Below are 14,725 nucleotides of genomic sequence, written 5' to 3' on the forward strand. Positions count from 1 at the left end.
GGACACCATGAAAAGACCAAACCTACGAATAATAGGGGTAGAAGAAGGAGAAGAATACCAACTCAAGGGCACAGAAAATATATTCAACAAGATCATAGAAGAAAACTTTCCCAACTTAAAGAAGGAAATGCCTATGAAGATACAGGAAGCCTATAGAACACCAAACGGACTAGACCCCCAAAAAAAGTCCCCTCGCCACATAATAATTAAACAATTAAACGTACAGAATAAAGAAAGAATATTAAGAGCAGCAAAGGAAAAAGGCCAAGTGACATATAAAGGCAAACCTATCAGAATAACACCCGATTTCTCAATGGAGACTTTGAAAGCCAGAAGGTCCTGGACAGATGTAATGCAGACACTAAGAGACCATGGATGTCAGCCTAGACTAATATACCCAGCAAAACTTTCAATCATCATAGATGGAGTGAACAAGACATTCCATGACAAAGCCAGATTTAAACAATATTTATCCACAAATCCAGCCCTACAGAAAGCACTAGAAGGAAAATTCCAACCTAAGGAAGTCAGATACACCCTCGAAAACACAGGCAATAGATAAAGCCACAGCAGTAAACCCCAACGAAGAAAAGTACACACACATCACCACCAAAAAATAACAGGAATGAACAATCACTGGACATTAATATCCCTCAATATCAATGGACTTAATTCACCTATAAAAAGACATAGGCTTACAGAATGGATACGAAAGCAGGACCCATCTTTCTGCTGCATACAAGAAACACATCTCAAATTCAAAGATAGACACTACCTAAAAATAAAAGGCTGGGAAAAGACTTTCCAATCAAACGGTCTTAAGAAACAAGCGGGTGTAGCCATCCTGATATCCAGCAAAATAGACTTCAAACTAAAATCAATCAAAAGAGATCAAGAAGGGCATTATATACTCATCACAGGAAAGATCCACCAAGATGAAGTCTCAATTCTGAACATTTATGCCCCAAACCCAAGGGCACCCACATATGTAAAAGAAACATTATTAAAGCTTAAATCACATATAAAACTCCACACATTAATAGTGGGAGACCTCAACACCCCACTTTCACCACTGGACAGATCCCCCAAATCGAAACTTAACAGAGAAATAAAGGACTTAATTGATGTCATGACTCAAATGGACTTAATCGACATCTACAGAACATTCCATCCTAACAAAAAAGAATATACCTTCTTCTCAGCACCCCATGGAACCTTCTCTAAAATCGACCACATACTTGGTCACAAAACAAATCTAAACAGATACAAAACAATTGGAATAACCTCCTGTGTTCTATCAGACCACCATGGTCTAAAGTTGCATTTCAACAACAACAAAAACTACAGAAAACCTACAATCTCATGGAAACTGAACAATACCCAACTGAATCACCAATGGGTTAAGGAAGAAATAAAGAAAGAAATTAAAGACTTCCTAGAGATCAACGAAAATGAAGACACCACATATCCAAACCTATGGGACACTATGAAAGCAGTACTAAGAGGGAAATTCATAGCACTAAACGCCCACATAAATAAGCTGGAGAAATCTCACACTAGTGACTTAACAGCACACCTGAAAGTTCTAGAACAGGAAGAAGCAAAGTCTCCCAGGAAAAATAGATGCCAGGAAATTATCAAAGTGAGAGCTGAAATCAATAAAATAGAAACAAAGAGAACAATACAAAAACTTAATGAAACAAAGAGTTGGTTCTTTGAGAAAATCAACAAGATAGACAAGCCCTTATCCAAACTAATCAAAAGACAGAGAGAGAGCATCCAAATCAACAAAATCAGAAATGAAAAGGGGGACATAACAATAGACATTGAGGAAATCCAGAGAATCATCAGGTCATACTTCAAAAACCTCTATTCCACAAAACTGGAAAACTTAAAAGAAATGGATAATTTTCTGGATAGGTACCACATACCTAAATTAAATCAAGACCAGATAAACTATTTAAATAGTCCAATAACTCCTAACGAAATAGAAACAGTCATTAAAAGTCTCCCAACCAAAAAAAGCCCAGGACCAGATGGTTTCAGTGCAGAATTCTACCAGATCTTCAAAGAAGAGTTAATACCAATACTCTCTAAATTGTTCCATACAATAGAAACAGAAGGAACATTACCAAACTCCTTCTATGAGGCTACAATTACCCTGATTCCCAAACCAAACAAGGATACAACAAAGAAAGAGAACTACAGACCGATCTCCCTCATGAACATTGATGCAAAAATACTCAATAAAATACTGGCAAACAGACTCCAAGAACACATCAAAACAATTATCCACCATGATCAAGTAGGATTCATTCCAGGGATGCAAGGATGGTTCAACATACGAAAGTCTGTCAATGTGATACACCATATAAACAAACTCAAAGAAAAAAACCACATGATCATCTCACTAGATGCTGAAAAGGCATTTGACAAAATCCAACACCTCTTCATGATAAAGGTCTTGGAGCGATCAGGAATACAGGGAACATACCTAAACATAATAAAGGCAATTTACAGCAAGCCAACAGCCAACATGAAATTAAATGGAGAGAAACTCAAAGCAATTTCACTAAAATCAGGAACGAGACAAGGCTGTCCACTCTCCCCATACTTATTCAATATAGTACTTGAAGTTCTAGCCAGAGCAATAAGACAACATAAGGAGATTAAGGGGATACAAATTGGAAAGGAAGAAGTCAAGCTTTCCCTATTAGCAGATGACATGATAGTATACTTGAGCAACCCCAAAGATTCCACCAAGGAACTGATACAACTTATAAACACCTTCAGCAACATAGCAGGATACAAGATCAACTCAAAAAAAAAAAGTAGCCCTCCTATATACAATGGACAAAAAAGTGGAGAAGGAAATCAGAGATACATCACCCTTTACTATAGCCACAAATGCCATAAAATACCTTGGGGTAACACTAACCAAGCAAGTGAAGGACTTATATGACAAGAACTTTAAGTCCCTGAAAAAAGAAATTGAAGAAGATGTCAGAAAATGGAAAGATCTCCCATGCTCATGGATAGGCAGAACTAACATAGTAAAAATGGCAATCTTACCAAAAGCAATCTACAGATTCAATGCAATCCCCATCAAAATAACAACACAATTCTTCTCAGACCTGGAAAGAATTATACTCAACTTCATATGGAAAAACAAAAAACCCAGGATAGCCAAAAGAATCCTGTACAATAAAACAACCTCTGGAGGCATCACGATCCCTGACTTCAAGCTCTACTATAGAGCTACAGTAATAAAAACAGCTTGGTACTGGCATAAAAACCGACATGTGGACCAATGGAATCGAATTGAAGACCCTGACATTAATCCGCACACCTATGAACAAATAATTTTTGACAAAGAAGCCAAAAGTGCACAATGGAAAAAAGAAAGCATCTTCAACAAATGGTGCTGGCAAAACTGGATATCAACATGTAGAAGGCTGCAAATAGATCCATATCTATCACCGTGCACAAAACTTAAGTCCAAGTGGATCAAGGACCTCAACATAAATCCAGCTACTCTGAACCTGCTAGAAGAGAAAGTTGGAAGTAGTCTTGAACGCATTGGCATAGGAGACCACTTTCTAAATAGAACACCAGTAGCACAGACACTGAGAGAAACAATCAATCAATGGGACCTCTTGAAACTGAGAAGCTTTTGTAGGGCAAAGGATACGGTCAACAAAGCAAAGCGACAGCCTACAGAATGGGAAAAGATATTCACCAATCCCACATCTGACAGAGGACTGATATCCAGAATATATAAGGAACTCAAGAAATTAGACACCAAAATGCCCAACAGTCCAATTAAGAAATGGGCTATAGAACTAAACAGAAAATTCTCAACAGAGGAAACTCAAATGGCTGAAAGACATTTAAGGAATTGCTCAACATCCCTAATCATCAGGGAAATGCAAAACAAAACAACTCTGAGATACCACCTTACGCCTGTCAGAATGGCTAAGATCAAAAACACTGAAGACACCTTATGCTGGAGAGGATGTGGAGCTAGGGGAACTCTCCTCCACTGCTGGTGGGAATGCAAGCTTGTACAACCACTTTGGAAATCAATATGGCGATTTCTTAGAAAATTGGGAATCCATCTCCCCCAAGATCCAGCTATACCACTCTTGGGCATATACCCAAGGAATGCTCAACCACACCACAAGAGCACTTGTTCAGCTATGTTCATATCAGCATTGTTTGTAATAGCCAGAACATGGAAACAACCTAGATGCCCTTCAACTGAAGAATGGATAAACAAAATGTGGTACATATACACAATGGAATACTACTCAGCAGAGAAAAACAATGACATCATGAGGTTTGCAGACAAATGGATGGATCTAGAAAAAATCATCCTGAGTGAGGTGTCCCAGACTCAGAAAGACAAACATGGTATGTACTCACTCATAACAGGATACTAGATGTGGAACAAGGATGACTGGACTGCTACTCACATCACCAGGCAGGCTACCTGGAAAACAGGACCCCAAGAAAGACACAGGGATCGCCCAATGACAGAGAAATGGAATGAGATCTACATGAACAGCCTGGATATGAGTGGGGGTAGTGAAGGGCGAAGGTCGAGGGAAAGAGAGCTTGGGTGAGTGGGAGATCCCAGCTGGATCAACAACAGAGAGGGAGAACAAGGAATAGGAGACCATGGTAAATGAAGACCACATGAGAATAGGAAGAAACAAAGTGCTAGAGAGGCCCACAGAAATCCACAGATACCCCCACAACAGACTGCTGGCAATGGTCGAGAGACAGTCCGAACTGACCTACTCTGGCGATGGGATGGCCAAACACCCTAATTGTCGTGCTAGAAACCTCATCCAACTACTGAGGGATCTGGATGCAGAGATCCATGACTAGGCCCCAGGTGGATCTCTGGGAGTCCAATTAGCGAGAATGAGGAGGGTTTATATGAGCGAGAATTGTTGAGACCAAGGTCGGATTAAGCACAGAGACAAATAGCCGAATGAACGGAAACACATGAAATATGAACCAATGGCTGAGAGGTCACCAACTGGATCAGACCCTCTGAGTGGGTGAGACAGTTGATTGGCCTGATCTGTTTGGGAGGCATCCAGGCAGTGGCACCGGGGCCTGTGCTCATTGCATGAGTCGGCTGTTTGAAACCTGGGGCCTATGCAGGGTCCCTTGGCTCGGCCTGGGAGGAGGGGACTGGACCTACCTGGACTGAGTCCACCAGGTTGATCTCAGTCTGTGGGGAAGGCTTTTCCCTGGAGGAGATTGGAATCGGGGGCGGGCTGGGGGGGAAGGTGAGGGGGGCGGGAGGGGGGAGAACAAGGGAATCTGTGGCTGATATGTAGAACTGAATTGTATTGCAAAATAAAAATTAAAAAAAAAAGAAGAGAATTTTCCTCTTTAACCACTTTTATGCTTTCCACACCCATATTTTCACGTTTCCTCTGCTAAGAACTGCTAAAGGTGTTGAATTTTTACTTTATCAGACACTGTGTTACTCAGCTACCAAAGGGAACTTCTCTGATTCAGTTTCCTAGTCCACAGCATAGGGTGGAGAGTATTTCAGTACAACAATCTCACAGGACTGTCACCTAAGCACGTGTGAGGTAGAAGACTTGAGCATTTCTCCCTAAACCACACTTGGGTATGGAATCACAGAGTTTATCAGGAAACAAACAAACAGAATCCTTGCAGGGATTTGAAAAATATTGGAGGTTGAACAGAGGATTTGAGGTCTGAAGAAAGCAAATTCACACATTGTTGGTGAAATACACATGCGCTGTAGTCCCAGTTTTCAGGACAAACTTCTTGAGCCCAGAAGTTCAAGGCCATCCTAGGAAACAGAGAGCTGCTTGCTCATATATCAAGGAAAGGAGAGGACAAGATTGGGTGAGTAAGGCAGTGGCGGTTTGGAGAGAGGAGAGAAGAAAGAGAGGAAATAGGAGGATGATGACAAGAAAGGAAAGAAGAAGAAAACAAAGGAATGTCTCCCCTCTGCTGATGTAGGTGTAGACCACAGATTTCCTCAGTCCTGAAATGTGCTTTTTCGTATTTATTCTCATTTCACTCCCATGGCCACCTAAGAGGAACTTCATATCTTCAATAAACTTTTAAGTTGTTCAACAATTGCACCTATCCATATACTGTCTGTCCCCATTCTCTTTCAAAATGAAAGAGAGAGAAGGGGGAGGGAAAGAAAATTTAATATGGGGTTTAAAAGAGTTTTCTAGATACACTCCTATAAAATCTTTTTTCTTTATTATAGGAATTCAAGACTGATTTCTGTGTTTTATACAGGCTCTCTTTCAAAACACAGGGCATTCCCACACAGGCCTGTGCAAAGGCTTGTAGATTTGCCTAGAAAGATCATTCTGGAGAACAGAAAACAAATTGCTGTAGATGTTGAACTTAACTTCATTTTCCTCCCTTTGGTGCCTGGCAGGAAATTACATGGACCACCAAAGACTCAAATAGATAAATCAGTCATGACAAAAGAAATAATCTTAGTTAAAACTAATGAGAAAGCTAATTATAGTCATTTATCTTCATATCAGATCCATTATTACAGCAAAGATCTTTGAGTGAAAATGGTCAAGGTGTGCATGTGAATAAAGAGTTCATGACCCACAGCATTGCTGAGGTAAGGATATAGAAATGGACCTTATATTTGCTAAAAAGATTCTGAAGAAAATATCAGATGAAATATACCACTCTCCTTGTTTGCTATAGTAAAACTATATGTATATATATGCTCCATTATATATTTAGCTGAGCTCCAGAGTTATTTGTCCTTTTGGGGACCATTTCTCTTTATGTATTATTTTTAACATTTCAGTCAAAGATGGTTTTTGGTAGGATTTAGTGGATATTGCAAAATATAAGACTAAGCAACATTTCATAGGCTTTGTTTAATGACACTTTCATATAAAAATAAATTTTTTTCAATAATTTTTCTTTTTTCTTTCTTTTTTTTTGGAGACAGGGTTTCTCTGTGTAGCTTTGCGCCTTTTCCTGGAACTCACTTGGTAGCCCAGGATGGCCTCGAACTCACAGAGATCCGCCTGGCTCTGCCTCCAGAGTGCTGGGATTAAAGGCGTGCGCCACCACCGCCCGGCAATTTTTCTTTTTAAAGAATATTTTTTAAAGATCAAATCACGATCCTTTGACAAATAAAATATTTCCCTCCAATTTTTGCCTTGGTTTATTGAATAATAAATAATAAGTGACATTAGAGATTACAGTGTCTGCCACGTCTCATAACTGATACATTACAAAGGTGAGATTTAAAGGAGCCTAGTGATGCCCAATGCCAGGACCTGGTCTCTATATATGTCAGGAACACAGCACCTCCAGGTGTTTTGCAGAGGGCTGAGGCTATATTGGAAAAGCATGTGGGAAAGGGTGTTTAAAGAGAAAACTAATGAAAAATCTAATGATGAAAGCAATGATAAAGAATAATGAATAGTAGAGGGAATTTGTTCTGGGTCATGGATTGTGAACATGTAATGATTATCACAGCATCCCAGAGATTTTAGCACTGAATTTAACTGACTTAGCCTCTTCTATTTGCTGTGCTTTCTACAAAGTAATATCTAATCTCCATTGGAATTGAAGGCCCTGGAAGATGGTCCACTTTAACTTTGATTTTACCCTGAGGTGTTTACCAATAATTGATCTTTGTTTCACTATGCTAGCTTTGGATAAGGAAAAGGCCTTTCTCCATTACAAAGGAAAAACTAATCTTATTATTTAAGGGTCCTTTGAGTTTCGTGTTGAGCACTCAAGAGTGACTTATTTCTAATTCAAGTTAATACTGTACTTGTCTAGAGGCTAAAAAGCTAAGCTAGAAATACTTCCTCTCTGTGGACTGTGTGACAGATATCTCCACATGTTAATTAAAGTAGAACAGAGTGATTACCATATGACTAACCATTTGAGAGTTGGTTCTACTGCTAAAGAGCAAGCCTACTCTAGTAGATTAACTGTCAACATTGACACCCTGCCAGTTTGGCATCCAAATTCATTTCTTTTATCCATATGATTTAACTACTGGCCTTTATATGATCACGGCCATGGCAAAATACAAAATGCATCCAAATGGAACTAAGGAGTCCTACAGATAACAACACTTGAAAATGTGGCTGAACGTTTTCCTATGTCCTCCTGGTCCGCAGCCCCTCAGGCACAAGTAAATGCAGAGGCTTATATTAATTAAAACTGCGTGGCCATTAGCTCAGGCTTACCATTGACTAGCTCTTACACTTAACTCAGCCCATTTTTGTTAATCTATATGTTGCCATGTGTTCCCTGGCTTTACCTGTGTGTCATTACATGCTGCTCCCTGGACAGCAGGCTGGCGTCTCCCCATCAGCCTTCCTCTTCCCAGAATTCTCCTTGTCTGCTTATCCTGCCTATAATTCCTGCCTGGCTACTGCCCAATCAGCATTTTATTTATCAACCAATCAGAGCAACACATTCACAGCATACAGAGCACCATCACCCATCATGAAAATTCCATTCTCCTCTAAGACTCAAGGTTGTCTGTTATCCATGGGCCTTGCAAAAGCAAGAAGTTTGAGCCATAGGCCATGGTCATGCAATTTGTAATTGATATAAGCCTCTATATATTTACTTGGGTCTGAGCAGTTGCAGGACCACGCAGGACACAGGAATTTTATAAGTGGCTGTGGGACCTTGATGCTGGGCAAGACCAGGAAAACTTGCAACTATAGCCTGGGAACTCAGCATGTGTATTAGATAAAGTTAAAAGAAAAGGTGGGAGCTGGGCGGTGGTGGCACACACCTTTAATCCCAGCACTTAGGAGGCAGAGGCAGGTGGATCTCTGTGAGTTTGAGGCCAGCCTGGGCTACAGAGTGAGTTCCAGGAAAGTTGCAAATCTACACAGACAAACCCTGTCTCGAAAAACCAAAAAAAAAAAAAAAGATGGTGGGTTTATTAAATACAGCTGAACGAGGAGGTGAGTCATCTCATCTCTGTATGGGAACAGTCTCAGGAAGCAGTCCGTAAGAAGAGGAAGCTACAGTTGGTATTTTGTGTACATTCAATTAGCCGCTATACTTGGATCACTGGGAGGTCATTCCATATTACCTAGCCTGACCTGGGGAAGGCTTTCCCATTTCCATGAGTCTGAGACTCTGATGTCCTAGACATCCCATGCTCATGCCAACAACAGAAATTTACTCAGGATCTCATCTACTCTCCTGTTGATTATAAGCAGCATTCATCAGGAGGGATGAACATCAGAAAAATCTGCCTGGGTTTGCATACCTTGGGAAATTTTGAAAAATCACAAGTCTAGAAGCCTAAGAAAGGCTCCCAGTCCTGTCTAGTCTTTTGACTTTGCAACACCATGTTATCACTCATACTTGCAAACCATACAATTGAGTTACAAAGCAAAATCACAAATACAAAAATCATAATGTTGTAAGTTTGTAATTTTGTGTTGTGTCATGTTCAGTGCCATCTTGGGGTAAATGGATGCTGCTGGCTGTCAAGAGGATTCACTTTTAATGTCCTAATTTTCAATATTCCTGCAAGACTTTAACATTTTGTTAGTTATAAGCATATATTTTGCAAGACATAGCAACTGTGCCAGAAAACCAAGTAAAAAAATGGTTGGTTTATGACTAAGAGATAATGAATTAATACCTGCTAGAAAAAAAATCCCTGAATATTTATAAACTCAAATTATGTAAAGTATATTGCTCCTCTATGTTACTTTAAATAAAAAATACTATAAAATTAATGACATTTAACAATATTTAGGATTTCCCTAATGCCTAGGGAATATGTTGGTACCTTTTTATTAACGCTTGTATGTACATCATGTATCATTTTAGGCAAATGTGTGTACATGACAATCACATACCATGTAATTTGTATTGGACAGTGGGATGAGAGAAAGATTTCTGCCATTTCAGAGTGTGGAATATAATCAATGAATGCAATCCTCATAAAAATATTCCCATTCAATTCTTTAAAATTGATCTCTGGGAATGACTGCGGGGGAGGGATTAAGACTTTACTCTTTTTTTGCAGAAGATGCATATTTGATAGCCAACACTCGTTATTGGTTGTAGTATTAAGGAAACTCCACATAGTTAAATGGAGATTTATTTTGTGGGGTAACTTACAAGTAAAGGGATAGGTTACAGTGTCTGGAAAAGGTGTAGTGCCATCCAGCTGTGTTCTCTGGAAAACTCTTATCAGTCTACCTCCAGCGTCCAGGATGTAGAAACCAAGAGGTGGCACAACGGGATCTCAGGTCTTAAGGGCTCCTGTCTCGGCTCTGCCTTGTATGCGTGACAGTTACCAAAGCCTCAATGGGTGTAGTACTTCCAGGTCAAAGCTGGAACAGCTACCCACTACAACCCAGGTCTGGCTGCTCACAATAGCCTATAACTCCAGCCTTTGACATTTGCCCTGTCTTCCCTTGGTGTTTTGTGTATTAATTCTTTAGTTTAAAATCTCAAATGTATTTCAGCACTTTGGAACAACATGCTTTAGTTGAGGATGCACTTTTTTTTGTATGAAATCTATCACTAATCCAGTCACTTCCACAGACATTGTTTAAGTATAGAGTTTTAGAAAATGTTGTGTCATTCGGAAAAACACAAATAGACCAACTTCATGTCTTATTCCTTTATTGTTTTCACTATCATGCTTTCCTTGTTGCAGTATCTTGTTATTTTATATAATTTTTAAATTTTTATTCTTTTATTTTCTGCATAGGTTTTATTCACATCCTCTTTCTGGATTCTTCTGATTCCTTCTATATTTTACTAATAATCTAAGTGAAATGGCACATAGGAAGTAGAAAATGTCCCTATTGAGGATTCTCCTGCAGCCAGGGCTTCCTTGCAGGACACACTCTCCTCCTGCACCTTGTTAGGACTTTCTTTTTAACACAGGGATTGAGAGCTGTGGTGGAGGCGCAACTGCCCAGGGTGTTGATGACCTGATTCATGAGATGACCGCGAAGGGGTACATGGAGCTGGAAAGGTGTGGGAACTTCTCCCTAGAGTTCAGAGAGTCATGAGAGTTTCCACAATGAGTTTGTGAAGAAAGCAAAAGGATTTCTTTCCTCTACCAAGAAGTTTGTACTGCTGAGTGATGAGAGAAATCGTTGGTGGCCAGAGGTTCATATAAGAGAGCTGACCAGGGAACCTACAGGCTACAGAAAGCCTTTCTGAGCTCTGTGGTAACTAGTCTGGCTCTTTGGTCCTGACAATGCTTATGCACATGGACTTGCTTTGTATTGTGTCCTCTTGAAGGATTTGGTCCTTTGCTTCACTTCCACGTCAATCTGCAAACTTTTTGACATTAGAACTTTTTTCTTAAAAATTTAAAACTATATTATTTATATGTGCTGGGTGGTTTTTATGTCAATTTGATACAAGCTATAGTCATCTGACAGGAGGGAACCGTGACTGGAAAACTTCCTTCATAAGATCAGGCTGTAGACAAGCCTTTAGAGCATTTTCCTAATCAGTGATTGATGCCTATTGCGGGTGGTACCTTCTTTGTTCTGGTGGTCCTGGGTTAAGAAAGCATGCTGAGCAAGCCGTGTGAGCTAGCTAGTAAGCACTGTTCCTCCCTGGATTCTGTATCAGCTCCTGCCTTCAGGTTCCTACCCCGTTTGAGTTCCTGCCCTGACTTCCTTCAGTGATGAACAGAGATGTGGAAGCATAAGCCAAATAAAGCTTTTCCTCTCCTTGTTGCTTTGGTCATAGCATTTCATCACTGCAATATTAAACATAACTACAACAATATGTTTATTTTGTATTCATATGTGTGTGCACATAAGCATGTGTGTTGTCCCATGATATGAGGGTACAAGTCACAGGACAAATGTGGTTCTTTTCATCCACCACGAGGGTCTTGAGGATGGAATTCAGGTAATCAGACTTGGTGGCAGGCACCTTTACTCAGCAAGCCATCACATCAGGTCCAGACAATTTTTAAACTATGTTTTTTTTGTACTTGGAAGACTTTATTCCCATCTTCACCTTTTCATCACAGACTTTTTATTTGTCTTAGAGTTAATGTTGTTAGGATGGAACACTATTGCCAAAAACAAATGGAGTAGGAAAGGACTTATGTGGATTATACTTCTGCATCACTGTTCATCATCAAAAGAAGTCAGGATAGATGGGAGTGCAGAGATCATGCAGTCTCAACCCCTCACTAGCACATAAGGAGACTGATACACATTTGCTGATTATGGTGTAAATGAAGAGGCCAAAGTAAAATTTTACTCATCAGCATGATCAAGGTACTCTTCAGCTTAATGTGAGTGCCCCACTACCATGCATCCTCAATTCTCTAAGAATGGTATTGATACAGGTCTGTGAGCTTGCTGCCTAGTAGGCCAAGGCAGAAGAACCATGAGTTCAAAGACACAGGGGATTTGGTGAAATCCCATCTCAAAAGTGAAAAGAGGTGGGGCATGTGTCTCAGTGTCAGAGCATTTATTTATCATGCATGAAGCCCTGAATTCAATATCCAGTTTGAAACACAAAGCAAAACTATTTACTGAAATATTACACACACACACACACACACACACACACACACACACACACACACACACTTATTTTACTCAAGTTTTTCTTTTTCTATTTGTGGTAAAATAGATGTTGTAGAAAAAAAAACAAAACAACAACAACAACAAACCATAGGCAAGTGTGATGGCACACACCTGTAATCTCAGCTCTGGGGAGGCTGAGACAGGAGGATCAGCAGTTCAAGGCCAGCCTGGACTGTATAACATTGACTACCTGTCTTAAAAAAAGGAAAATAAAAGAAAAAGAAAGCAAATCCATGTGAAATTTGCTGTCTAGAGCATTTAGTGATTCAGTGTGTGCAGGTTGCTGTGTAGCCAGTTTCTAGTCAATTTTCCTCTGAATTGATGGGCCAGAGCTATTAAACAGGCCTTCATTACCATACCCCTGACAACCATCATTCGACTTTCTGTGGAGTTGGAGCATCCCACATGCCTCATCAAAGTACAATGATAATAATATAGGTTGAGTATCCCATAGCTTCAGAGGTTTTAGATTTGAGAAGAGCTTCTCAACTGGTAGTGATGCTGAATGAATATTTGTGCTTACCAGCTTTGAAATCATCCTTGGAGAAATAGCAAAGTCTATTGCCCATTTTAGAGTCAGGTTGATAGTTTAGCTGTGGAATTCCACCATATTCTAAATATCTAGATGCCTCTTACCAGGTAGGATTTGCATGTACTTTCTCCCATTCCAGATTGCTTATTCATTTTGTTGATCGCTTTCTTTTTTCCCAACACTGGGCATTGAACCTGAGACCTCATTTATGCCTGGCAACATTCCAGTCCCGAATGATGATGTTCCCAGCCCACTCTGCTGGTTTCAGCCTGTGTCTTTTATCACAGTGTTTTGAGTCCTCTTTAGTCTTTAGAGTTTTTGCTTTGCTATTAAGAATGAACTAGGACAACTGAGTTTGCTTGTTCCTTCTGTGGAATTTCAGAGCGCTGATACAAGCCATGCTTGAGAAGTGTGACCGGTTCCTCTGGTCACAGCAGGCCTAGTGGGAGATCTGTCGGGACATGGTATCATTTTGACCAAGTGGAATCCTGCTCTGGAACCTTCAGAGGACTTTGCCACAGAAGGAAAAGGGATACCCCAAACCATGCCAGGAACAGAACCTGCCATGCTGCTGCAGCTGCTCCTGCCACCATCTCCACCTTGGCACTTGGCTCTTGTGGCTCTATGACCTCAGTTTGTCAACCAAAGTCGTCTCTTGGGAGAATTTGGTCATGGTTCCGTGGCCCGAGCATGGGACTGCTCACTGCCATGTGGTGTTCAGTGCGTACACAGTGGTGTTTGTGATTTTAGTGCATCAGGGAATCGTTTTCTACTGTGGCAGATCTTTTGGGGGTAGACGCTTTGCTCCATGAGGACAGATAATATTGTGAACTGGAGTTCAGTACTATTTACACTTGTCTGAGGCCATCTAGAAATTACCGAGTTAAGACTTAGAACAATGACATTGTTTAAAGAGTATGCACTTTTTTTTCCCTTTCTTTTTTTGGAAACAGGGTCTTACTTTGTAACTCTAGCTAGCCTGGAACATGCTAGAACAAGTCGACCAGGCTGGCCTAGACCTTAGAGATCTGCCTTCCTTTCTCTGCCTTCTAAATGTTGGGATTAAAGGTGTGTGCCACTCCCCCCCCCACACTTTTAAAAATTATTTTTAAAGAGCTATGGTAAGAGAAAGTCAAGCACTAATGTCAGTTATAACAAATGATGGTGTTATTTAAGCCATGTTACTAGATTGTCATTTGTGAGCCATTATGTTGTATTGGTAATAAATGATGCAGGTTTTGTTTGAGCAGAACGTGGACATGAGATTGATTTCTGAGCAGTTTGCAGGAACATCTTGGGTAAATCTAGTGTGGAATGGTGTTAGACATACTGAATAAGTGACCTCTTTCTTTCCCCCCATTTACACCAAGCCAGAGAAGCACACATTCTGTCGTACCTACCCATGACGTGGATATGATCTGCCCTGGTAGACTGAAGTGGTTGTCAGGGAAACAAGGCAGCACCTGGGTTTGGGGTGTGTTGGCTGACGCTAAATGTGAGACTGCATTGAGGTAATGGGAGAGAGCTCTCCCTTCACTTTCTGCCTTGGTCACTACACAGTGGCTGAAATATA

This window comes from Peromyscus eremicus, unplaced genomic scaffold (assembly GCF_949786415.1).
Source record: "Peromyscus eremicus unplaced genomic scaffold, PerEre_H2_v1 PerEre#2#unplaced_269, whole genome shotgun sequence".
NCBI lineage: Eukaryota > Metazoa > Chordata > Mammalia > Rodentia > Cricetidae > Peromyscus > Peromyscus eremicus.